Source organism: Ochotona curzoniae, unplaced genomic scaffold (genome assembly GCF_017591425.1).
Source record: "Ochotona curzoniae isolate NIBS_2020 unplaced genomic scaffold, NIBS_Ocur_1.0 contig_293, whole genome shotgun sequence".
Lineage (NCBI taxonomy): Eukaryota > Metazoa > Chordata > Mammalia > Lagomorpha > Ochotonidae > Ochotona > Ochotona curzoniae.
The window spans coordinates 2,708,179-2,734,242 of NW_024465655.1; the positions used below are offsets into that span (position 1 = coordinate 2,708,179).

At 37.7% G+C, this 26,064-nt stretch overlaps 1 pseudogene; it reads right to left on the reverse strand.

The window, feature by feature from the left end:
• Positions 1-515: 515 nt before the first annotated feature.
• LOC121155637 lies at positions 516-25,339 on the reverse strand (annotated as a pseudogene).
• Between the last annotated feature and the right edge of the window lie 725 nt (positions 25,340-26,064).

Here is a 26,064-nt window from a genome sequence, read left to right on the forward strand (position 1 = left end):
TTGGACTCACATTGGTAAGACTGTAATGCCATAAAGTTTCTTTGAAGGTTACTTTGTCACAACTCTCTAAGAAACTCTTTAAATGCAAATGTCCTTTGATGGGATTCAACAGTAGAAATTATCTTGCATATATTTGGTCCTATAGAAACACCAGGTTTCTGTAATATTATGATGGGAATAAAACAGAAACAATCAATCTGTATCAATAGGGAATTGTTAAAACACATGAAGACAAATTTATATAATACTATGTATGCAGTGATTGAAATACATTTTAGTAGTAAAGTGGAAATTTTAAAAAAATGTTGGACAAAGTAATAGAATTATATATTGACTAAGATATTTCAGAAGGTTCCTAGAAAATAAAGTTTAAAATGAGTTTATTCGGGCCAATGCCATGGTACAGATTTTGTTTTTCCAGGTTCATAGCTTATTGTACAAATTGAATTGCCACATGTCGAGTTAATTAGCTTCTCCAGGCAGGAAGGCAGATGGGGAAATGATTTCTAATCCACTTACGTTGCTTTCACAGCTGGAATTTTTAGACCTTAAGCTGGAGTACATAAGCAGCAAAGCAATGCCTCCATATGTGGCTAGTACACAATTCATTCTGCCTGTGAGTCTGTAAGAGTTGAAATATTTTTTGATTTCAGTGAGCTGGAATTGGGCATCAGTTTCTGGACCTTGCAAGAAGGTTCACAGTGAGCAAAAAAAGACACTTAAGTAAGAGACATTACGAAAAGAGAAAAGTTGAGAGATGACAAAATTATATGGGCTGAGTGATTAAAATTAGTTTGAGATTTCCTTCTTGGTTTGCAGATGTTCCGGAGCTGGTTAAAGATGGTGTACAGAGGAACACACACTGGATTTCAAATTGGGTGGGTGGAAAAAAATCCAGCGAAACAAAGAGACTAACGAGGATAATCCTTTGTGCACACATTTCTCACTGCAGAAAGAAATAGGAAAAAAAAGCTTACTGTTGTTGTTGTTTTAATTAGAGATTGGGTAAACCACAGAATAAAAAAATAATTTCTAACAAAATCTAAATAGAATCATACCTTAATGTAAAACCTCAACAATACTAAGAAAAATATAACACCTTCAAGCAAAAAATAACATAATGTATTTGGGAAGATAAAATTTTTATTCACATTAAAACAATGAAAAAGAATTGTTAGTAAGCACATAATACAGTAAATTCTATCATCTAGTGCATACAGCATGGCCAAAAAGCACATATTTATACAAAGAAATGATTATTTGAAAATTATTTCCTAATACATGCTAAAAATATTTTCAGGAAAATTGGTGTTAAACAGCAAAATGGAGAACACTAATATAATTTAAGAAATTCATTATTCATTTTCCCAGTACCTGCAAAACACTTGTTACTACTGCATAGATACTGAACCTCAGGTTTATAATCAAATTAGTAAAAAAAAAAAAAAAGTAGGTAAATATCCATATACTGAGGAGATGAAACAAACAGCTAAAGGGTAATAACTCGATGGAATAATTCCTAGAAGTAATTCATAATAGAGCTACACAAAGACTAAGAAAAGTTACAGGAGAAAAACAAAATTCAACAGGAGACAAACAAAATAATTTGATAGCATTTAAAATCAGAAAGTTGAAGAAATACAAAATTTTTTTCATGGATTAAAACGGGATGCAAGAATTATTTTAGTCAATTAATTTGGTCTGTAATTATACCTCTCTCATAAAAATGAATCTTAAAAAACAAAAAACAAAACAAAAAAAACAAACCAAACAAAAAACAACCATTACAACCCTGGTGCATCCTCCCTGCAGCCCTGCCTTTCATGTACAGAAAAATAAACCTTACCGAAACCCCAATTTCCTAAACAAAGATTCCATGGCTTGTCCAATGATACAGTGTGTGAACGTGCCTACTGCGATGCCATCACCTCTTAAGCCATGCCATTGCAGCCATGCGCACACTGATCCAAGTGTCCAAGATCACTTCTGACCCTCACGCTCACTCTCATAATGCTTGTCCGTTAAATGGTACAACTGACAACAGCATCATAACCTTATGCTTCTCACGCCAATAGACAGCCTTTCCTGAGCGAATCTCTTATTAAAGCTTTCGTTGTCTTTCACAAGTTCTTCCTGTTGTCCACTCACCATGGATACCCACATACCTACATTGCCCAACTTCAGACAGTGCCACGAGGCTGTTGAAGGAAATGAGTGATGGGAAAACAGTAGTTTGGCTTGGGACATCTTAGCCAAATGCAAGTAGGACTGGCTGAAAGGTGGGCAAACACTTGGCTGCATCCAAAAGTGTATGTGAAAATGTTTCACACAAAATTCATTTTACCTGGCATTCCATTTCCCAGGCACAAGGAAAATTGACATCAGACAAGACAATTTAACAGGATTTTATAAATCATTCGTTACATGACAATTGATTCCACGGTTACCTGTGTCTTGGTGAATGGTGGATGTGAAGAGTCAAGCAATCAATATCACCAGTGTCACCCAATACCACCAGTGTCACACAACGCCTACGGTGCTGCTTGTTTATTTGTTATCGGGGCAAAAGGAAGCAAGTGGGTTTCTGAAGTATTACAACATGTATGCAACTGCCCATCATTTGGATGATTCACATTAAGGCTGTCTATGGTTGGCTGGCTCCCTTCACAATTATGAAAAGGCCTGCTTCACTCACATGGCATTAGAGTCAGTTTTGGCTTTTGCTTTCTCTCTCATGAGTAGATGAGCCACAGTCAAGTGAGCATCTATTTCATGAATAAAACTAGTGTTTCAGCTTTGTAGTGTGCAAGGAAGAGAAAAAAAAAATCCCTGACAAACCAAATCACATACCTTCAGCATTCGGTGGTAATGGCAATATGACAGGAAACCCCGTTGGCAAAAATTTGGAAGCAGGGCTGGCTGGCAGAGCTCCTGCAGGGGGGCGAGCCTGAGGAGGCCCTACCCTCTGGTACGGATTCGGTGCAACAGTTGGGCTTGTGGCTGGATGAGCCATAGTTGTACCCTGGAAATCACACAATTCTTTTTTCTCGCAGGGAACTGCTGGCACAGTTATGCTGCAGTTCTGTAACAAAATAACATAAATCTGATATCACTAATAATAAAAAAATGCAAAATTCATACACAAATATTTAGGGACATAATTATAAGAAACCCATACTATACAGACTAACTGGTGCAGAGAAACATCAGATGGGTTTGAGCGATCGCAACTGTGTGGTCAAAGAACAGAAAGCAGGTTTCGACAACACAGCAATATTCTGGCTTAAGAAAATGCACAGACACAGGCCAGGAGATCCACAATGTAGAGTACCTAGCACGCTGAGCCCGAGAAGGGAAAGAACAAGTGGGCAGCTGACTCCAGAGGTGGCAGAGGACCAAACTGAAAATCTCAGAAAGTAGACTCTCAAAACATTACGTCAAAATATTCCTATGCATAACCTAAGGGGGAAACCAAATCCCCTGCTACACTGGTGTACTCCCTGAGAGGTGTCAACTCGGAAAAGAAACAGATTTCTAGAGAAAATGAATTACTAGGGGCATGTCTGTTCTGCAAAAAAGGGAGAGATCAGAAAGCTCCCGCACACACACCACAAACGGGTAAAATTACACTGTCAGGACTTACCTCCAGCTTGTCTTGGTCATGTGTTTTATTCAATTCTTTTTCAGGAAATAGGTTCAGACATAGACATTCTTAAAAAGAAAGAAAGGGAAAAAAGGAAACCATGAACATCGTGGGTCTTATCACTTTGTTCTTGGGACGTTTCTGGAGCGCAAGGGACACTGTGATATCTCCCACATCCAGGGTGGTGCATAAGCCAGGCTGACACCTGCATGCTTAGCCATGGCCACAAGAATACACTGAGGCCACTGGAACTCCTGCTCTGCCAAATTCTCTACAGCCAAATGAAGCTGAGGGTTCTCCAGCTGGCACTTAGCAACCCACCTGCTGCAGCAGCTTTGAGAAGTTGTCCAGAGAGTAGCACCTCTCTTCTTCCTCCCTTTCTGTTCCTGCTTCCTCATTCTTCCCGCAATGAATACTGCCCAACCTTAGACCCCGCTGGGCAATACGTGTTCCTAGACTCTACCATCGGGGACTGCTCAGTGTCCGAGGACATCCATTCAGACCTCCCTCTTGGGAATACAACACTTTGACCCTTCCCTTGCTTTCTCGGCTAGTCACTCACACTGCAGCTCGCTTGGTGCTCAGACCTAAGGGTTAGTTCCCTGACCACTCAGCATCCTCACTTGCTCACTCCTCTCCCGATTCACCAGACTCCACGATCCAACAGTTTGGATACTTGCCAACATCCTTGTCCTACAAGTCATTTTCATTTCGTACTTGACTGACACCGTGCTAAGCCTAGAGCAATCTGAGGCTCACACATAACTTTACCTACACCTGAGCCCCTTGGACTGCCAGAAGAGGTGGAAAACTAAGAGCCCTTAAACTCCCCACCCTGGGAAAACACACTCACTCACTCACTCACTCACTCACAACAGCCCACATCTATGACAACTGGAACCTCAACGTTTCAACCTGATCATCTCCTTCAACATACTGCCGGCTTCACACTGCCATGTCACAGTGGCCTTCCATCTGACTGAAGCAGGTTCCTCCTCAACACCTGACAACATCCATCCTCCTGAAACGCACCTACACTCGCTATGTGGTCACTGAATGGTGAAGACTGTGAGCTGGCACATTTTGAATGCACAAGGTATCAGATGCTTCATACCCATCAAGTACAGTCTTCACCAACATACTAATGGCCACCATGGGGAGCACTGGCTGCTGCTATGTTTTCTAATCCTGCTTCCTGCTTCCAAACCAGGAAAACCAGCAGAGGCAGCACCCTGCAGACACACGGCAAACTTGGAAGATACTCCTGGCTCCCACCATCAGAATGGCCCAGATTTGGCTGTGGTTTTTGTGGAGTCGGGCAGAGCATGCAAGCTCTCTTGTCACTTTTTGCTCTGTGTGACTCTGCTACCTCTCCCCTAAACATCAACTACTCTCCAGAAAACAAACAAACAGAAGAATCCAGAGACACAACATGCAGCCCACACACCCCTGGTGCCTCCTCTCTGTAGCCCTGCCTTTCAGGTACAGAAAAATAAACCTTACTGAAACCCCGATTTCTTATACAATTATTCCATGTTTTGTCCAATGATATAGATTGTGAAGACGCCCTTGAAATGCCAGCATCCCTTGTTTTTATGATTTGGGTTTCACCTGGTGCACTTCACACCCTGCTCCCTGCTCAAGTTCCTTGGAAATTAGTGGATATTGGATCAAATGCACCAGCCCTGGCCCTTCCTGTGGAAAACACCAGCAGGTCTTTGCCTCTGGCTTCACCCTGCCATACATCATGGCATCACAGCCATGAGTGGACTGACCCAGGGGATCTAAGATCAATTCTGTCTCTCATGCTCACTCTAATACTGTCTTCAGTTAAATCAAACACCAACACATATTATTAAAGAAATATTTGCGTCAGATATAACCAAGCACCTCAGTTGCAATAGAAAGCCTTTCCTGAGGGAATCATTCACAACATTTTCATTGTCTTTTGAAAGTTCTACTTGCTGTTGATATCCCATGAAAAACCACAAACATAGATTGCCTAACTTCAGACAGTGGCCATATGATTGTTGAAGGAATTGTGTAATGGGAAAACAGTATCTCAGGACACCTTATTTAAATACTGTTAGGACTGGCTGAATAATTAGTGGACACTTAGCTATATTGTGATGTTTGTATTTTGAGTTCTGAATATTAGTGTAAAACAGTTCACACTATTGTCAATGTATCACTTGAATAAATCCTTCAAACATCACATTGTATAACATTTGGAGAGCTTTTTTCCTCTAATTTTATCTTTGAATTTGTCTGGTTGATTAGTAGAGCCTGGCCCTTTCCTTTCTACATGCACATCTTTGCTAAACTAAGAGATGATTCTTTCTCCTAGCTTCATAGCGGCTATGGTTGTTGTTGCTAATTTTAGGGAGAAACATTTTTTTTCTCTGTTATCTTACCTAGCTTTGTGTAAAATTTATAAATCTTTTCTTAAAAGGTAAAATAAGAATTAATTACATTTGAATATGTTAAACCTTATCTCATATCTTTGTTTATTTCTGTCGTATAAAAACTGAATTTTCATGATACTATCCCTACTGGTAGTTCGATTAAATAATAAGGTACATTTGTTCCATATGCATGTGTATATTCATCTTTAAAAATGTATTTAACTCTGAATTACATAAATAGATTTGCATAATCAATATATCTCAGTACTTCTATTCCTTGTCTACTCTCACAGGTTGCAAGCAATAAGTGTAAGTTACTGATAAATTCAGTAGCTAACAACAATAGTATTGATAGCCTAAGTTGAATTTTCTGGTAATAAACTGCATAGCTGGTTGAGCAATCTCCATTCTCTGTTCCTTTTCCAAACATTTTTTTTTGCTACATCTTTTTAATTACATTGCACTATGTGACAGTTTCATAGGCTCTGGGATTCCCCCAACCCCTCCACATACCCTTGCCCCATGGTGGATTCCTCCACCTTGTCGCAGTATTTCAGTACAAAATCAGTCAAGACTCTTTTATTGCAAGCATATACCAAGCATAGAGTCCAGCATCTTACTATCCATATAAATTCAACAGTTTCTTGGGGGGAACATCTGTGGTCTGAAAGCAGAGCTGGCAGAATATCATCCCAATCAATTAAAAGCTACAACATAACATCAACAACAATTAACAACATTACTGAATTAATTGGCAAGGTATTGAGTAACCAATATGTTAGAAGATACAGGTTCTTAACCACATCCTGTGACTACTTCATTGACATTTCTATTTTAGTTTATATATAGCCGGCTTCTATATACCTTAAAATGGCTATAGGGTACTATTCAGCTGTCTCATGTCTATTTTCATTTTAGTATTTAGCAGTTTATAGTGTTGAAGCATATTTTGCTGAACTTGGCAGATTTTAGGTCAGTGTAAATTGGCTTATGACTCTAACAAGGCATATGTCTACTGTTGAGGTGCAGAACAGTTTTAGAAGAGTGCAGAGAAATCTTCCTTACCTTAGTGAGGAGTAACTGTTTGTGTCCTACCTACTAAGGTATATGTGAGTCCAGGCTATTTCCTGCCTGGTTCTGAGCTTTCCTTGTTGTTCTCTATCTATTCTAATTATTTTGTATGTTTGTTTTTGGGGGATCTCTGGAGCGACCCTGATGATCATTGCAAGAGAGAGTGGGGATCCAAAGCTGGAACTAAGTAAGGACCAGAGAAAGCTCCTCTCCCGAGTCCCAAAGGAAGTTTACTGTTCTGTTTGTGTAGACTGCTCAGGGCTCCTGGCTGGTGTTCCGATAACCGTGGATCCTGTGAGGAAGGATTTGGGCATCTTCCACCCCATGTGGTAGATCCAAATGGGAGCGGATGACCTCAGAATTCTTGGCCTCCAAAGGCACTCTAATTACCCGTGGTTTCCTTGGCAGTTGGGACGTAGTCCTTGGTGTCCATGTTGATAGTCCTTGGTGAGGATCCAGGAGTCTCCAGGGTTGGTATACAAGCCTCCTCCTGTCTACCTGCTCCACTCTTTGGTTCCCCCTGTTCTTTGCATATGACCTCCTGTTAACAGGTTGTCAGGATCTCTCTTGATTCCCCCTATATATGTCTTTGCACACAAAAAAACCACAAATAGCTAGAACCATACTTAAGAATAGAAAGTTAACAGGGGGAATCACAGTTCTAGACCTCTGTACATATTATAGGGTGGTGGTTATCAAAACAGCCTGGTACTGTCACAAAGATAGAGAGGAGGATCAATGGAGCAGAATAGAAACAACAGAAGGGAACCTACACAGATACAGCCAAATAATCTTTGATAAAAACACAAGACAACAATCCAGGCAAATGCGAAGATCTCTTCAATAAATGCTGCTGGAACAACTGGTTAATAGTCTGCAGAAACCAGAAGATACACCCACATCTCTCACCATACACTAAGATCAAACCTAAATGGATAAAAGACCTAAACCTACATCCAGAAACCTTCAAACTTTTGAAAGAAAATGTTGGAAACACCCTGTAAGATTTAGGTATAGGCTCTGACTTCATCAAAAGGACACCAAAAGCACTAGCAATTAATACCAAAATAAACAAATGGAGCTTCATCAAACTAAGAAGCTTCTGTACAGCAAGGGAAACAATCAACAAAGTAAAAAAGCAACCCACAGAATGGGAGATCTTTGCACACTACTTAAGTGATAGGGTGCTAATCTCCAGAATATCCAAAGAACTTCAGAACAACCAAAACACCAAAACAAACAAATTACTCAAGAAATGGGCATATGTTTCACAAAGGAACAAACCCAGATGCCAACAATTTAACAGGCAGTCAATATCAGAAAAATTTCTGTCAAAATTAGGGGATTTGTCATAGTTTGGTTTTCCTCTCTCAATTGAAATCAAAGGGTCTAAGGTATGATCTCAGTTTCTTGAGCCTTAATAAAGGAAAAAATAATAGTAATAAGTGTTTACTTCTCTATTTATATGTACACGTATATATTTTTAAAAAATTTATGTGGGAAAAAATATTTATAATTATGGGAATTATTTTGACATTTTTTATGACCACAGAAAATATTGTGTTTTAATGTCAATCACATATTCAAAAATAAAAGCAACACAATAAATCCATGTTTGAATAAGATATAAAGATTAATATAATTTCAATTAGACAAAATGTATCTCATTTATCAATCAAATTGTATTATCCTGAATATATGTTTTCCGTTTGTTTGTTTTTACAACAGAAGCCTGACATTAAAATGTTCATCTATTTTAACACCTCTTTTAAGAAATCAAAATTAATTTGATCATTTCTTTATTAACTTCTACAAAACAATATAAGTGTTCTTTATATAATCTGTATTAATCTGTTTGAAGCAATATATGGTTCCTGTTGTAAAGTTACGTCAATTGACTTGCATGTGAGGAGATCAACTATTCCTCATGGATGTGCTGTATTAAATGAACCACATCGTTTTTGTAAGTCATTCATTTTTTCCAGAAGAAAGCTCAAGGTACAGATTGTTTTAAAGGCACTAGAGCCTTTATAAAGAAGGTAGGAAAGAGAAAAAACAGCATCTACTGCTTACACTCTAGGTAGCTATGAAAATGCAGAGCAGACAATTTTGGTTTCCAAAATATCAAATGATTTGTCTCTAAATCCTGTCTATAAAAGGAATTCATAATTACTTAACTCTAAAAAGGTTAGTTTTATTTTGTGATTTGCTATAATAAAAATATCATGATTACAATGTGGAAATTGTTTTTCTGAAATTTTATATTCTAATAATGATACATCAAATGATGATTTTATTAGATTGTTTTGATGTTCTATTATGTTTTCTCCTTAAAATTTATTACATAGTATAACAAATTGCTTTCTAATGGCAAAATTATGGATCAAAAGATTAAAAAATGTACTATAGCATAACCTCCAAGAAAAAAATATATATATATATGAGAAAAATAAATATGTGTATATATTTGATGTCATACAGCTCTTTTTCCAAAGGTAACTAACAAACAGTAAGTGTAAGGAATCTGTGTTTTCCAGATGTGTATTTTAAAGATCATTTTAAGAATGAGATGAAAATACAAAGTATTCCAGCATGATGGCTCAATTGGCCACCCTCCCCTTTGATGTGCTGGGATTCACATAAGCACTAGTCTTCATAGCTTCATTTAGCTATACACAAGTGGATCCATTTCCACAATTACCACTGAGTTATGCTATTGCCATGTTAAAGGTTAATGCATGTTCTGACCATTAACTAACTTTGTGTTACTACCAGACAGAATTGAATCAAACTTTGTTCAATAAAATAATTATTATACTGAAGTTAACTAGAGGTTAAGCAAAAATATGCTGGATATAGTTCAGAGTGGTAGGAAGTTTTAGGGGACAAGCAATTTGATTTTGTTTAGTTTTTAATGGCAGCATGCTTTTGTATGTTTTGGCATATGTAGGTTGCAACATGGAAGCACAGCCGGGCCATTTATGAAGTGCTTCTGATATGTAAAATAGAAAACACAAAATACATTCTAAGGCAACAGAAACTACTTTTGATTCATCAGTGAATAGTCAATTTATACATACTAATTAAGCAATATTTCTGTAAACAACCAAAAGGTCTACCATTTTGCAAACTACTCTGAAATAATGGTTATCCTTTCAAAGCTAAAATTCAATTATAAAAATCAAACTTAAACACCACAAAAATAACAATTCTTAAACATGCAATATTTCATGAAGTGTGACTGACATAAGTCATTTACAACAGATTGAAACATTATTTATCCTCCCCAGGACTTTTTCATTAGATAAAAATTTATTCAATTGAAAAATTTATTCAATGCGGTTTCCCCTTTCGAAACTTGTTGCTACTTCAAATTTGTAATAATTTGATATTTTTTAAATATAGAAAAAGACTAATTTTAATGAAGCTTGTCTCCCCAAAGTGAATTTTGTAACTTGTTAAGGTTATTAAAATGTGATTCTATATAATTATAAATTTATTTTCAATGCTGCAGAAATTGAGTTAAGCCCCATATTTTAATCACTTACTAAAATAGTCTGAGATAATTCAATATGCTAACTCAACAATGAATGGATAGAGACATAAAATACATTTTACAATAGTAACATAAAATATCTTATAATAGTCCTCTCTTGCTTTAATTATTGCTGCCATACTTAGATTAAGCTTTTCTACCTTTTAAATAGTTAAAAGCCAACTATTTTAATTCTCATTATTACGATACTTTATGAAACTTCAAGCATCTAATTCAACATGCATGAAAATTTAATATGCATCTCATATATAAACAATCGGATGCTTTTCCGTTTAAGCACTCCTTAATTCATATCCAAAAATTAGTAATACCTAACATGTCAAGCATTTGGCTTTTAAAGGTCAAAACACTGAACATTTATCATCCTCCAAAGCCCCACTGAGAAAGGAAGGCATAAATACATTCCGTTAGTGTGATTGAAATAAAACCTCAAACCTTGTAGTTCTAAGGAGAGCTTAGAACAGATCTTTCATAGTTCCAGAATCTAAAATATTTCTAAATAACCTCTTTAATTTCTAGTAACATAAATTGACAATCAGAATATATAAAGATCTGACATGTATTTTGTAACAGGGTTTGAGAAAAATAGTGTACCTCTGTCAAAGGCTTTATCTGGAATTTCAAGCACGTAAGAATCTTTTTGTAAAGTTTCCAATTCACTGTCAGATAAACTGCAAATAGAAAAAGCAGCTCTCAGTTACTTTTCCAAGAGAAACCACCCACACTTCACGAAAATTACCACTGCCATAAAGTAGCTACTCTAACTCAATATCATTGTAGAAGCAGATCTTCTAGGATGATTCTGATCAAAACACTCTTTTGTATCTCCCAGTATTTATCCCGGGAATACCAATATTTGTTGCTAAAGAATAGTGTGTTCTACTGAAGCTTGGAATTGCTTTTTTCCACTTCAAAATGAGACTACCGTGAATACTGTGACACAGAGCCAAATGACTGAAATGGAAGAGCTTATCAAAGTCAACCGATCCCACTCCATCATTATGCAACTGAGCAAGGTTTAAATGAAGTATAAAAAATGACAAGTGCCAGGATTAAAACACAAACTTTATGGGTCTGGGAAACGTAAGCTTTTCATTGTAATTTGATCACAATGGTAATTTATCTTTTAAATCAGCAATTCTGCAAAATCTTCCTACTTCTTTATTACTTAAACATTTTATAGTACAAATGTAACTTCTAAAACAATCTTCTTAGTTCTTGATCATCAGAGCTGAAACAAACATTAAAAAGTCAATTGCGGAGAGTAGGAAAACAAGCAAGAATGCTGAATACTCAGCACACTGTGGTAAGAAATCAATTCTGGGAAGACAAAGACCATTCTCACGGTACACTTACTTCCCCCCTTCTATTGTACATCGCATGTTTATTTTCTCATCCAGCTTAATATTGCAAAACAATGTCAATTTATGCAGAAAATGAGGACTTGAGATAACATGATTGCTCTTCACATATTTATCAGAAGATGTGGATATTTGGAGCATAACTGTGTCAGAGCTTCATCCTTTATATTTCATCTTTCTGACTCCAGCAACTCTTGCTTGAAAACCTGATTTTTTTTTTCTATACATGTCTGTGCTGCATCTCCTGCAAGACAGTGTGAGTTTCTCTGCCACATGGGCTCCAGTGGGGGCTCGGAGTGGTATGTGCAACTTCAGCTTCCATGTGCAGAGAGGCATCACTACAAGGGAGTCACTTGACTGACAAGTCAACAGATCTAATCACGTCAGTGGGGAAAAACGTGGTTTCCACATCAGTAACCCCACATCAGTCAGGGCAAAAATGTGGTTTCCACATCAGTAACCCGACACAAGCTGCTGATTCAGGACCACATCAATATGAAAATGTGAAAATCAAAATTTGATACAGATATATCACAAAGTTTCTTCCAAGTAATATGTCACGGAACTAAGCATTTCAGCTGGAAAAACACTAGTAGATACTTCACAATGAAATATGCCAGGTTCACTGGAAAACTTGCTACATGTCCTTATGACAGAATTATCTAATTAGTAAAATAACAATACAATAAACTTTTAAAATGTTAATACTAAAATACTCACATTGGCATATCAGAAGTCATTTCTTTCTTTAAGTCATTCAGGTTTCTGTTAGCAGTATAAGCATCCCACTTAAAAAACAACAAAATATTATTAAAATATCTATGCAAACTTAAATGAAAATAAGCAGAAATATCACAGTGACAGCAAAAATATATCAGCCAATGCACATATAATTTTAACCAATTCTAAGTAAAACACATTGAATTTAAGAAATTGTTGAAAAAATAAATGAGTTTCAGGTAAGCAAATACCTGCCAAGAAATGGTGCTCTCTATGTAAGATCAAGAACAGTTTGATTGGCCAAGTAATAAGCTAAGGGCTATATAAAAGGATGCAAGCTCCAAGCAAAGAAAAAAGACTCAGAGTCCTAGAGCTTGGAAAGTTTGGTCAGTTACCTCAAGGCAATCATCTCTCGAGAAAACAAACTGCAACTCAGTGAAATCATAAAGGTCTAAAACACTTTCACAGCTTGCTGGTAAAGAACACACCCTTTTATATAGCTGATATGATCAATGTCTGTTGGACTTCAATGATGCTAACAGAATTCTGTACATCACATTACATTTGTATTGATAAAAGGGTAAAACTCGAAGTATGTTATTCTTAGGAAACTCAGATTACATGCATTTTTGTGGAAGGTAGCAATGTCCAAAAAAAATTTTACTAGCTTTTCATATAAACGTAGGTACTATCACTTGGTCTATAATTTTCTACAAAAGAACAACATTAAAAAAAGAACAACATAGTATGCAGCTTTTCACAAATTAAAAGAAATATAATATCAAAATATAATACCAAACTTGTATTTATCAAAATTTAAGTACATGCTAAAAAGAGCAATGGCCAAAGAATAGGTCACATAAATATTTACAAAAATGATACCTTACCTATTTGTAGGCCTTGCTTTCAACAAATAATGCATGTGTAAAAACTTTTCCAGTATGTAATGATGTCATCAACTTTTACTAAAAAACTATACCAAAACATTTATTAAACTGTTAACAATGTGGAAACACATTGTTTCAAAATGCTTTACTGTATTTTAACACATCTGCTTGTTAAATAGAAGACAAAATTGAATAACAGGTAATAAGCTAGTAATATTAAGGATATATATGAAAAATAATTCTATACAAACTAATGGCAAATTCTTGAGATTACTTATTTTATTATGAAAGACAAGGAGTCAGAGATTTTTTTCCATAAATTTATTCACTCCTCATCGGCCACACAGCCAGATACAGGCCAGACTAAAGAAGAACCCAGGATTCAATCTGGGTCTCCCACATGGGTGTCAGGCACCAAGTTCTTCAACCATCAGCTGCTCTAGCCTAAGGTGCACATTAGCAGCAAGCTGGATAAGAAGCTGAGGAGCCTGGACTTAAATCAGGCAGCCCAACTGAGGACCAGGTATCCTAAGCAGCATCTTTCACTGCCACATGAACTGCCCACCTACTTCTGAGTCTACAGCTTATTCTCAAAGGTTAAGACAAATTTCAGCCAATGATTATGTTATACTCCAAAACACTGTGTTCAAACACTGAGCACTCACATCTACAAAGCCTTCTAAGAGGTCTGCTAAGGAAACAGTGACATTCGCTCACTAATGGAACTTGAAACTCTCTCAGGGTAAAGACACAAAGATTGATCACAGTAAGGGCTGTTGGGTGTTGAAGGCAAGCTGTCAGTAAAGACAGCCATGTCCCACTTTAGAGAACTTGGGTTCAATTCATGGCTCCATCTCCTGGTTCTGGATTCCTGATCATGCACTCTGAAGCAGTGGTAATGGATTAATCATTTGGAACCCCAGCCATCTACATGAGAGATGTGGACTGAATTCCAACTCTTGGCTTCAGCCACAGCCCAGCCACAATCACTGTAGGTTCTAATGCAAAAGCAGTTATGCACAGGGCTGTTTGTCTCTTTCTCCTTTTTCTTCTCTCCCTGGCAATTCTTACTCAAACAACATTTTTAAGATTCACTTATCTTTTTTAAAAAGATTTATTTATTTTTATTGAAAAGTCAGATATACAGAGAGGAAGAGAGACAGAGAGGAAGATCTTCCATCCAATGATTCACTTCCTGAGAGACCACAATGGCCGGTGCTGTGCCAGTCTGAAGCCAGGAGCCAGGAACTTCCTCCAGGTCTCCCACGTGCGTGCAGGAAGGCAAGGCTTTGGCCCATCCTAGACTTCCTTCCCAGGCCACAAGCAGTGAGCTAGATGGAAAGTAGAGCTGGAGGGATTAGGACCGGCGCACATATGGCATCCTGGCACGTTCAAGGCGAGGACTTTAGCCACTAGGCCACAGCGCCAGGCCCAAGATTCATTTATCTTTATTGGAAGGAGTGAATGAGTGGACCGAAGAGAGAAAGTTCTTCCCCAACTGTCCACACTTGCCTAAGCTGAGCTCATCCAAAGTCAGGAGTCAGGAGTCTCCTTCAGCTCTCCCACATGGGTGTATAATTCTAAGGGTTTTGGACTTATTCCCTTGTTATCCCTGGCCACAAGCAGGGAGCTACATAAGAAGTATAAGAAGCAGGTCATTAGCCGTCACCGTTATGGAATCATGGTTCATGCAAGATGCGGATTGACTCAATGGTTATATCCCTGGGCCCTCAAATAACTTTAAAACATTTTCTTTCTCTCATACACACACACACACACACACACACACACACACACACACGAATACTACTCAGGCAAAAAAGTCTTAAACTGTGGGGAGCTGTAGGGGGCCTGCATCCCACACCCTAGACAGACAGGCGCCGAACTGCTGCTTCCTGCTGTGGTAGAAAATTCAAGTCTCAGGAAGTCTGCTGTGATTGGCCCAGGGGTGCGTGGATGGCTCGTGGACAGCGTGTGATCTGTGTGAGGATTGGCCTGCTTGCTGCTTGCAGAGGTGACCTTTACGCTGACTGGCCAAGTTACCCAATATAAGGGAGCCAGAGAAATGGGAGAGAGAGAGAGAGAGAGAGAGAGAGAGAGAGGGAGAGAGAGCGTCTCGCCATGATGTAGCTGCTGCGCATCTTGCGATGTGCCGGCTGTGCGGTGGCTGCATGGCAGCTGCTGTGCGGCCACTGCGCACCGGTTTTGCTGTGTCATCTCTACAATAAAGGTTCCACAAAGACAACGAGTGTCTGGGTTTGACTTGCTGGCCAAGGGACCCCAACATTAAACATCTTTCACAACAAAATGCATGCAAATGGAGAACATTCAGGTTTAATAATCAGTTTCCAAAAGACATGTCATCACTTCATGGGGTAACTAATCTCGGGGGTCTTCTGTTCAGCAGGTCCTGAGATCACTGAAGGGTGAAGTCACAGTGATCCTCTGCAGCAGAAACAATGGAGACAAACTGATAGTAGGGGATGTCGGTTTATTTGAAAGAAGTCACACGCTTACAAAGGGTAGGAAAAGGGGCAGGCAGAAAGGTGGTCCTGACAATACTTCCACCCAACCACGATACTGTGACACGCTGCTAGATATGTCTGTCTCTTTGAACCCTTCAATAAAGTTGAAGGTCAGGAAGCACAGAAAGCTGGCTGTGTCTCAGGGCAAACTCCTTACCTGCCGAAAAGCAGGATGAATGTAATGTTTGACTTCCTAGAGTTGTTTATAAAGGAAGTCCTAGCACAGTTCATTAAAGGGGCAGAGAAGAGAGACTGGGATGCAGCTCATCATTCTTGCTGCATGTCCAGTGAACAGGCCAGCTCGGGGTCTCAGCCAAGGACATGGTGTGCCACGTGCCTATGGCCTCCAGCATGGGCTTAGCAGGCAGAGATCCAGAGGCAATATCCCACAAACAGACATAATGACAGAAGTAATAATACATTTGTGAACAAATATTTATTGTCTCTGTCTAAACTTCTCATGAACAGTAATTTTTCTACTTAATATATATTCCATTATTTATTTTAGGATAGGAAAATCTTGCACTTTTAAAGAAAATGAAGAAAAAGTTGAAAGAAAAATAAGAAAGGGTGAATAATGTAGGAAAGAAGGTAAAGGGGAACTTTATTATGTTCTTAAAATCATATATTTGAAAAATATGAAATATGTTACTATGTAGAAGATAAAATTTTTGAAAACATTTTAAAATGATGACAGCTCTTCTCTCCACTCATTCAGTCCCCAATTATCCAAAATTGCCTAAGATGAGCTCATTCAATACATAAAAATAAATAAATCCTTAAAAAAGGGTACCATCTGATGGAAGGTTAATTGTCTCTATTCCTCCCTCGACCTGTCAATTCGGTATATAAACATTACAAAGTTTTCAATAAGTGTGTGTGCATGTATATATGTGTGTATGCACATGTGTTGGTATATGTGTGTATATATGTCTAAGAGTGCTGAAAAAGTCTACCCAATGAAAGTGATATTGAGGATGACTTTATGGCACCTTCCTGCATCATCTGAACATTGGTTATTATAATAGTTATTTATGTGAAGACATTGACAAATGAGCTCAAGACCTCTGCTTTATCTCCAAAATCTAACAACTGGTGTAATTGGGTCAGGACAACGTAAATAAAGATACCACTCTCATGCTATGCTCCACTCGGAGATGCCTAACATCTACAGATCTTCACAGTAACAACAATGCTAACACCAGACTCTACGTATGCCTAATCACGTGGAGCACTTGACAAACATCCATATATTACTTAATCGTCACAATAAACCAAGAAATGAATACTATTAGTATCTCTACTTCATAGGTAAGAAAAACAGGGGATTGTCATAAAGAGAGCATACAACCAAGACAGGCTGATTTCAGATGCAACACATTTAACTACAGGGCATGATGCCTCCACCTCCCTGTGACAGGCACTCCCAGTGGACAGCTACTGTCAACAGCTCCATCTCTGCTCTTCCTTCTAACTGCTCCAAGTTTACAGCCACTTCACTTCCTCATCATGCAGTTCCTCTGCAGGCACAGACAACTAGTTCCCCAGATGACCCTTTCCTTAATTCCTACCAACACTGAGAATCACTTAATAGAACCCTCAATTTTAGAACTAGAAAGGGCTTTAGCTAGCTCTTTTTCCAATCCAATTTGTTTGACAATTGAGTAAAATGGTCCAGAGACCTTTCTGGCTCTTCTAGATAACAAGGGGCAATCCAATGTCCCAAAATGTAAATGCATAAACATGAGCATATGCACCAAGTTCCTCTAACCCCCTAGGAGAATACAAGTTCTTTCTGAAGTAGCATTGTGCTGAAAGTAGACTGAATGAATAACCATAATGTAACAGTGTATTATTTATCAGAGCAACATAATTTTACTACCTTTTTTTTTTTAACATAGTTCTTTTTTCACCAATTTCCATGCCCAGGTTCTTGACAAAAAAGCAAAATTTAATTAAACACAGACAAAATATTTCTGGCACTCTGAAACTTACCCAATTGATATGTGCTTCTTTCTCATAAGAAAGTATCTAAAAAAAAACAACAAAAAAAATAAATGTTTTTTATAATAAGCATTGGAAATAACTGACAAATAAAAAAAAAAAACTTCAAGCAACTCCGAAGTCATAAACACATCTAATGTAAAACTCGATGGATATATTATTTATTCTGCTATATATCTAAAGGTAATTAATGATTTTAAATGGTAAACTTCTACTTGATGTTCTCGTGGAATAACTGTCCACAATAACAGATGTCTTTTTCACAACTACCCTGCTTTATTATGAGACCCCACTGATGTTTTAAAATCTTTCTTTTGTCGAGTGCAATGTGTTTCATTTCCCAAGAAGATATAACTCTAAGATTTTTTTTTAATCTCACATTATTTGAATCCCTGGAAATGTGAAAACATCTCTAAACAGAAAAGAAAGGCATACAAATAATCAATGTATTCCATTTCTTTTTCAATCCATATAAACACACTGATATAAAAAACCATATGAATGAATGAACGCACGCACACACATACATACCAATCTTTGAGAATTACGAATGGTTCTATCTAGTTCTTGTTCAAGATCTTCAACTCTCTTTCTATAAAGAAAAAGTAATTATTCTACTATTAATACATAATTATGGGAATATACTATTTTAAAATATTAATTAAAACATCAAGAGGATTTCCTGATAAAACTGAATTCATACAAGCACACTGTAAGAACTAAATGAGAGATCTGATTTATTTTTTCTTTCACTAATGTTAATATTGAGATCATTTAGGAATTCCTTTAGAAATAAAAATGAGTTTTAGACATGTTATAGCCACAACACAAAAGCCATTGAATACCTATAGATCAAGATTTCTTTTCTTCTATAGTTACGATCTTCATCCACAGGTGATACATCAGCCTTTTGATCTAGCTGGCAGTTTTCCTCGACCCTCAGGTACCTTAAAGCAAAAGTGAAAATTTATCATATATTCAAGGCCTGTCATAAAGAAAAGACTTTTATGTTTTTAACTGTACCAAAATTGGAGCCTCCCATAAAAATATCCAAAATTATCACTGCAAACACAACATGAAAACTAATATGGAAGCATTTCTGATATAGAATTAACATTACACACTCAAATTTCAAAGCAACACCTCTTAACATAATCTTACATATACATACATATAATATTTATCCAGACTCCTATATAAAGCAGCATTATATTTGTTACACTGGAGTCAGCCACAATAAACTGTGTTCCAGTCATTTTAGATTGGTGGTTAAGGATGTGGGAATCCCACATGCAGTTCCTCACCAGGCACAGCCCTGGCAGTTGTAGCTATCTGAAGAATCAATCAGCAGACGCAAGGTCCCCCTCTCTCTTCCTCTCTCTCTCTAATGCTGATTTTCAAATAAGTAAATGAATAAATCATTTTCAAATCAGTTTTTAAAGTCTTGACAAGGCTTCCAGGTCAGACCAGAAAGAAACAAATTTATATTGCATCCAAAGTAAATATTGCTAGTAGTATAATCAGTGCTGCCTATTTCTATTAGTGTGCATACTACGTGTAGTGATAAGTACTTATGGAGCCCTTAGACTGTACCAGAAAAAAACGTCTTAAAGCCTGATCTTAAGGACTGAACAGGGATACAGAGGGTTCTAATATTCCTGTTGAATAAAAACATAAATGAAACAGAGCAATGAAATGAAGCCTTGTTTCACTGAAAAACAAGGACAAATTCTGAAAATATACTTAAACTAGTATACTAATCACGTCACCAGGTAATACAAATGTTTGGGACCACCATCACATATACTGTCTGACCCAAACAACAGTATGCAATATGTGACTGCGATTTGATCCAGTTGCAAGGCTCACGGATAGTGGTTCTTTGATACTACACTATCCATCTTGATTGACGTAATATTTGAAATCCCAAACAGATGACTCTGGGCCTTTATGACCTTTAGTGAATTAACCATGGAACTCAGGGGCTCAGCAAATGTTTATGCTCCACATACTGTATTAAATGCCCTTAGGAAGCATTTCACTATATCAGGTGTTGTGCAAGCATTAAGGGAAATAAAGCCATCACATTTGGAAGTACATGAAAGTATAATGACCATGGACATGGGAGAGAAGAATGTTTTTAAAGACTGCACAAGCAGCAGACAATCAGAAATCCTTTGACACCTGTCCCTCTACAGATGAGGACTGTGTACACACTCCTTGGTTTTCAAAGGGCCTACTAAAGTATTAATGCAAAAGAAACCCTGATGATATGATCAATACATGATTGTTTCTTACTGCAAATATTTAAAGCAGCATAGCTGACTATTACGTTCTTCCATTTCACTTTCTCCAATATTAAATTTCGAAATGTGTTACTAAAGTGCCAAATTGGTAATGAGAAATAGAGAAAATCAATGAAGCTAAAATGTACTATATGAATTTAAAATTAGCATTTTACCTATTGATTATATTTGTACACTAAAGAATTACTAGCAGCAACATTCCTTGAATCCCATTAGGAAGCAGTTTATGGGCAAGAATGACACATTAGTATTAGTATCAATTCACAGCAATCCAATATTTATTGCATATGTGAAATCACACTGAAAGAACACATATAATAAGGATCACCTTTTTAAAACAACAAAAAGTACCATTTCCTCCTTCAGATTGCATAACACCAGAATTAAATTCAATAACTTACAAAATGTTTTAGCACTCTGTTCCAATGATACATTCAAAAGTATGTAGTGGGGAAACAAGATTGAGGAATGGATTAAGGGATACATTAAGGAGATGGAGAATCATTAACCAGGGTGAGGCATAGAGGCTTGGATCCCAGGAAATAGGAGAGGCCAGACCAATAGTAGAAACACACTGCAGACTTGTGGACATGGGAAAGCAGAGGAAAGACAGTGGAGCAGTGGTGCAGTGACCAGGTACCCCGGTGGCAGTTAGTGTTCAGCAATCAGAGATTCACCAACAGCCTTGTGGGAAGGGGAGTTCACCTCAAGTTCAGGAGTTGAATCCATGCATAGCACTGCCCATTCTGCTGATATGCTTGATTTTACCAGGAGCAGAATGTAGCAGCAGAGCCCAATCAGTCAGGTGCAGAAAAAGGGTGGATTGCATGGCTCAGAAACCCAACATTGTCATATCACGTGCCTTTCTGTGTACTTGAAAAAAGGATGCAGGGCTGTGATTGAAGATCAATGAGAGCTGTGCATGCCTGAGCCAGGAACAAGCTAATTCCTGGCTCGATGTATTGCACTAATTCCATAGGGAAAAGAGTACTGACTTGGCATTCTACAGAATCCATTCAAGATAGGTCTAGGTAGTGCCAGATCTATCAACTAGAAGGCCCAGACTCCGATGAGTGCCACATGGGGTCCCATTTTGTGTACTTAGGATAAGGCTGAGCAACTGAAGAAACAACAGTGGGTTGCAGTCACTGAGCCAGAGAAGAATTCACTTCCAGGACAATGCATTGTACTAGTTTCACAGGGAAAATAGTATCAAAATGTTATACCATTGGTTCCACCCAAAATAGATCTTGGTGGCCTTCAGATCTAATGGCCAGCAGATTTCAGCAAGAGCAGCACCGCTGGCAACCCTGTAACTTAGGATAGCTGGTGCCTTTTTACTCAAAAGCACTGTTCTACCTGAGAGTGGGAAAAAGGATGTAGAGGGAAAGGTGAAGCCATAGCACAGGATCATAGGGGGTAGAAAGTGGAGAACCGAGAGCTGGGACTACAGAGACCCTGGTGGAAGTCTAACACAAGAATGTGAGACTGAAATTCACTGGAGGAAGTAGCACAAGTGACTGCGAAGAAAGAACCAGGTACTAAATGAAACAAGGAAAACTGGCCTGTAGACCAGTGGGCAACACAATTTGGAAGTGTCCCCTAAGGAGAGGTATCTGCTAGGCAGATGTGCAATGCTGAAAGCAAAAGAAGAGACAGAGGCACAATGAATATTACTGACGTCTCCCCTACAAAGGAACCTCAGAGTTAACAGAGGAAGAAATCTCAAAAATGGGGAAAAAAGAATTTTTGAAAACTTGGTATAAAGAAAAACAACAATGAGAAGCAAAAACAGCATTCAAGAAACTTAGGGAATATGTCCTACAGGCAATGGCAACGCTGAAACATCATCAAGACAAATAATTAGAAATGAAGGACACAATAGAACAAATTAAAAATTCAGTGGAAAGCCTCAATAACAGAATGAGGCAGAAGAAAAGAATGTCAGAATTGAAAGATATTTTCTTTAACAATGGGGAGGGAAATAAAAAAGCTGGAAGAGGAGGAGAGTCAAGCTATGAAAAATATTCAAGAATTAATACACACTATTTTTTAAAGATTTATTTATTTTTATTGCAAAGTCAGATACACAGAGAGGAGGAGAGACAGAGAGGAAGGCCTTCTGTCCAAAGGTTCACTCCCCAAGTGACCACAATGGCTGGTGCTGAGCCAATCTGAAGCCAGGAGCCAGGAGGTCTTCTGGGTCTCCCAAATGAGTGCAGCTCCCAAGGCTTTGGGCCGTCCTCAACTGCTGTCCCAGGCCACAAACAGGCAGCTGGATGGGAAGCAGGACTGCCAGGATTAGAACTGGTGACCATATTGGATCCTGGCACATGCAAGGCGAGGACTTTAGAATGAGGGGGAAGGGTACACCTGCTCCATTTTGGTGGGGAGACTACCTTGTCCATCCATTATGGAAATCAGTATGGAGAGTGCTTTGGTAAGTGGAAACTGATCTGCCATATGATTCTGGTATCCCACTTCTGGGAATATATCCATATGAATTGGACTCTGAATATGAGAAAGTGACCTGCATACCTATATATACAGCAGCACAATGCATGACAGCAATCATATACTAATAATTTGTGTCCATAGAATCGCAACGGTTACAAAAAGGTGTTATATCTACTTCATCAAAACATACATATCCATTAAAAATAATCAAAATCTACCAATAGCAACAGTCCACTATTTGCAGTTGGAGAGGAGCGCACCTCGCTTAGCGAAATAAACAAGTTCCAAAAGGAAAAAAATACAGTATGTTCTCTGAAATAAGGCAATGTTATGCAACTACACAAAACAAATATGTATACTGGTAAACAGATAAGTTTCCAGTGAATTGATGGTGATTAAATCTATGCAGGGCAACTGGGCTGTGCACGAGCCTAATGAGAAGGCACTAACAGGGAGGTGCTTCTCAAGAGAGGCACACTAAGCTTCACATCGCTCTCTGCTTCCTTGTCTGCTTTGTAATGAATGGGCTCTCCATTGTTCTCCACCCCCACCAGTCCTGGACCCATGAAGCCACTCAATTTTGGATAGCGTATCTAGAGCCTGTTAGCCAAAATAAATCTTCCTTCCTAAGATATTACTAGTCAGTACTTCAAATAGTCATTAAAAGCTTACTAAAGCACAATATAAAACCAGAAGTCAAGGGTGGCTTGAGCAGTCACTCTGATCAACCAAGCAAATGAACCCGCTTTTATGTTTCAAGCAACACTTGGCAGGATGAGAGGAGTTAGACTGGGCAGTAGGCAGTTAGGGTATCCTGGGTCCCCAAGTCATTTTTACTCAAATATAAAAGAGTATTTTCCTCACCAAGTCTTGGATTCAGGAGAACACATCTCTTCCCAGGAACAAGGGTGCTTTAGCATATCAATTCCTCAAGCTGAAGTATCAGCCATCATCTCCGGCCATTGTGTGGGAGGGCCTCAGGCTGGTCTCCTTATCACTGAAGGACTGGAGGAAGTAGTACTCATGTTCCCAAGGCCAATGTCTGACACCTGTCTGGCCTTTGCCCCAAAGCCAGATACCAGGGGGACCAGGAATTTCCTTTCTTCCTTGGGGAGCCCCTTTGAAGTAAATCTTTAAAAGATGCTTTCGCCACCATTGATATGGGTCTCTTTTTCCATTTTTCCTCCTGCCATTATGGCAGAGGACTAGGGTCTCTTTTTTCTCCACTTCTCCTCCTGCCACTATGGCAGGGGGTAAGGGTCCTTTCTATCTCAGAGCTCCCTCCCATCACTAGGACAGGAGTCTCCTTTCTCAACTTTTCTAATAAATCTTGCTTTAAAACTGAATTGTGCAGGGAGAATCCCAGTGCCTATAAATCTGTGCCACATAATGCAATGCAATCAATAAAAAGAAAAAAAAAAAAACAACAACTAAACTGTGAGTGAAAATTCTTCTTTCCTATGAGACAAGGATTGAGGTTGCTGCTGTACTTGGCATCAAAAACCCGACAACAGCAGGAGCAATCTGCCCAGGAAAGTTGAATCAATGGTGTGTGTGTGTGTGTGTGTGTGTGTGTGTAATCAGAGATGCATGTAAGGAATAATGCAGTCATGCATGTCCTGCTTATTTCCCTGCCCTGGCCTCACAGTATCATTATATTTAAAGCAAAAATACACTGAATATTCACATAATAGAAATAACACTACCTTAAAAGTATAAATATTAGTTCAACAATTTCCCCCCCCCAAAATATTTTAGGATCAAATAACATCCCAAGAGATGAATGAACAAATTCAATCAGAAACTGAGAATGTCCAGTAATTTCAAAAAGTGAATGTGCAATAAAGGACTAGAATTTCCAAGCTTTATTTCATTATATTTATTGGAGTTATCAACATATATTTTGTTATTTGTGAAATTTTTTTTCACTTTCTTGATATCACTTAGACAATAATGGAAATATCTTTGGAATTTCACTTTCAAAATGCAGAAATTTTAATTGCCTTTTCCACTTGGTTTGGACATTTTTGATGTGCTTTCAATGACAATGAACGAGCTACCTAACTTCGTTCATATTAATATCAAAAATGGAAAACTTTAAAATTTTGTAGGGAAGCTGTGTTCTTTCAAATAATATTCCAGTGACCCAAGAACTTAAACAACAGCCACAAAATGAGTAAATATTTCAAAATGAAATATGCAAAATTCACCGTACCCTTTCCTATTTATCCTTAGAAAATAACTACTTCATAAAAAAGAATAAAGTAGCCAAAGTTTTCAAGTGTTATCACTGATATACTTACATTTTACTTTTATTTTCTTGCTTCAAGTCATTCAGGCTTCTTTCAGCAATACAAGCTGCCAACTTAAAGATAACAAAATATTGGTAAACATATATGCAAAATTTAGATTAAAATGAGCAACACATCTTATTGAGAGTGTACAAATATCATAGTCAATGCACATATCACTTTTATTAAAAGTCTTATCTAAATAAAAGATTTTAATTTGGGGGATTTATTGAAAAAGAAAATGAGTAAGAAAATAATGTGAACATAAAAATGAAGCCTATTGTGCACTTGTAAATGAATGTTAAGCTCCCCATGTTAGATGAAGGATGTTTGATTAATCAAGAAATATTCCATGAGCTATGGCAATGCAAATAGAGACTCAGAGTCATTATCAATGGCAGCTTTGCTTATTTGCCTCAAGGCTATCATTTTTAGAAAAAACTCACTGTAGTGTAAATATTCATCCATTTATTTCACAAAAGATAAAATTCAGTATGTTACTGGCAAAACAAATTATAAAACATGGTAACTTTCAACCATATTCAATAACCACAAAAAATTAACATGGAAAAGTTAAATGTATTCTGAGGAATACAGAGGTTAGATGCAGCAGTTACTTAGAAAATTTGACTAACCAAACTATCAAAACCCACCAGTTCATCATATAAAGGTCGATAAAATCACTTCGTACATACTTTTGTAATATACAACTGAAAATCACACAGTTCAAATTTTTATGCATATAAGCACACACATGAAATTTGTTAACTTATGATTCATCAAGTTGTTGAAAGTAACTCAGCCAAAGAATAGATCAAATATTCACAAATTATTTGTA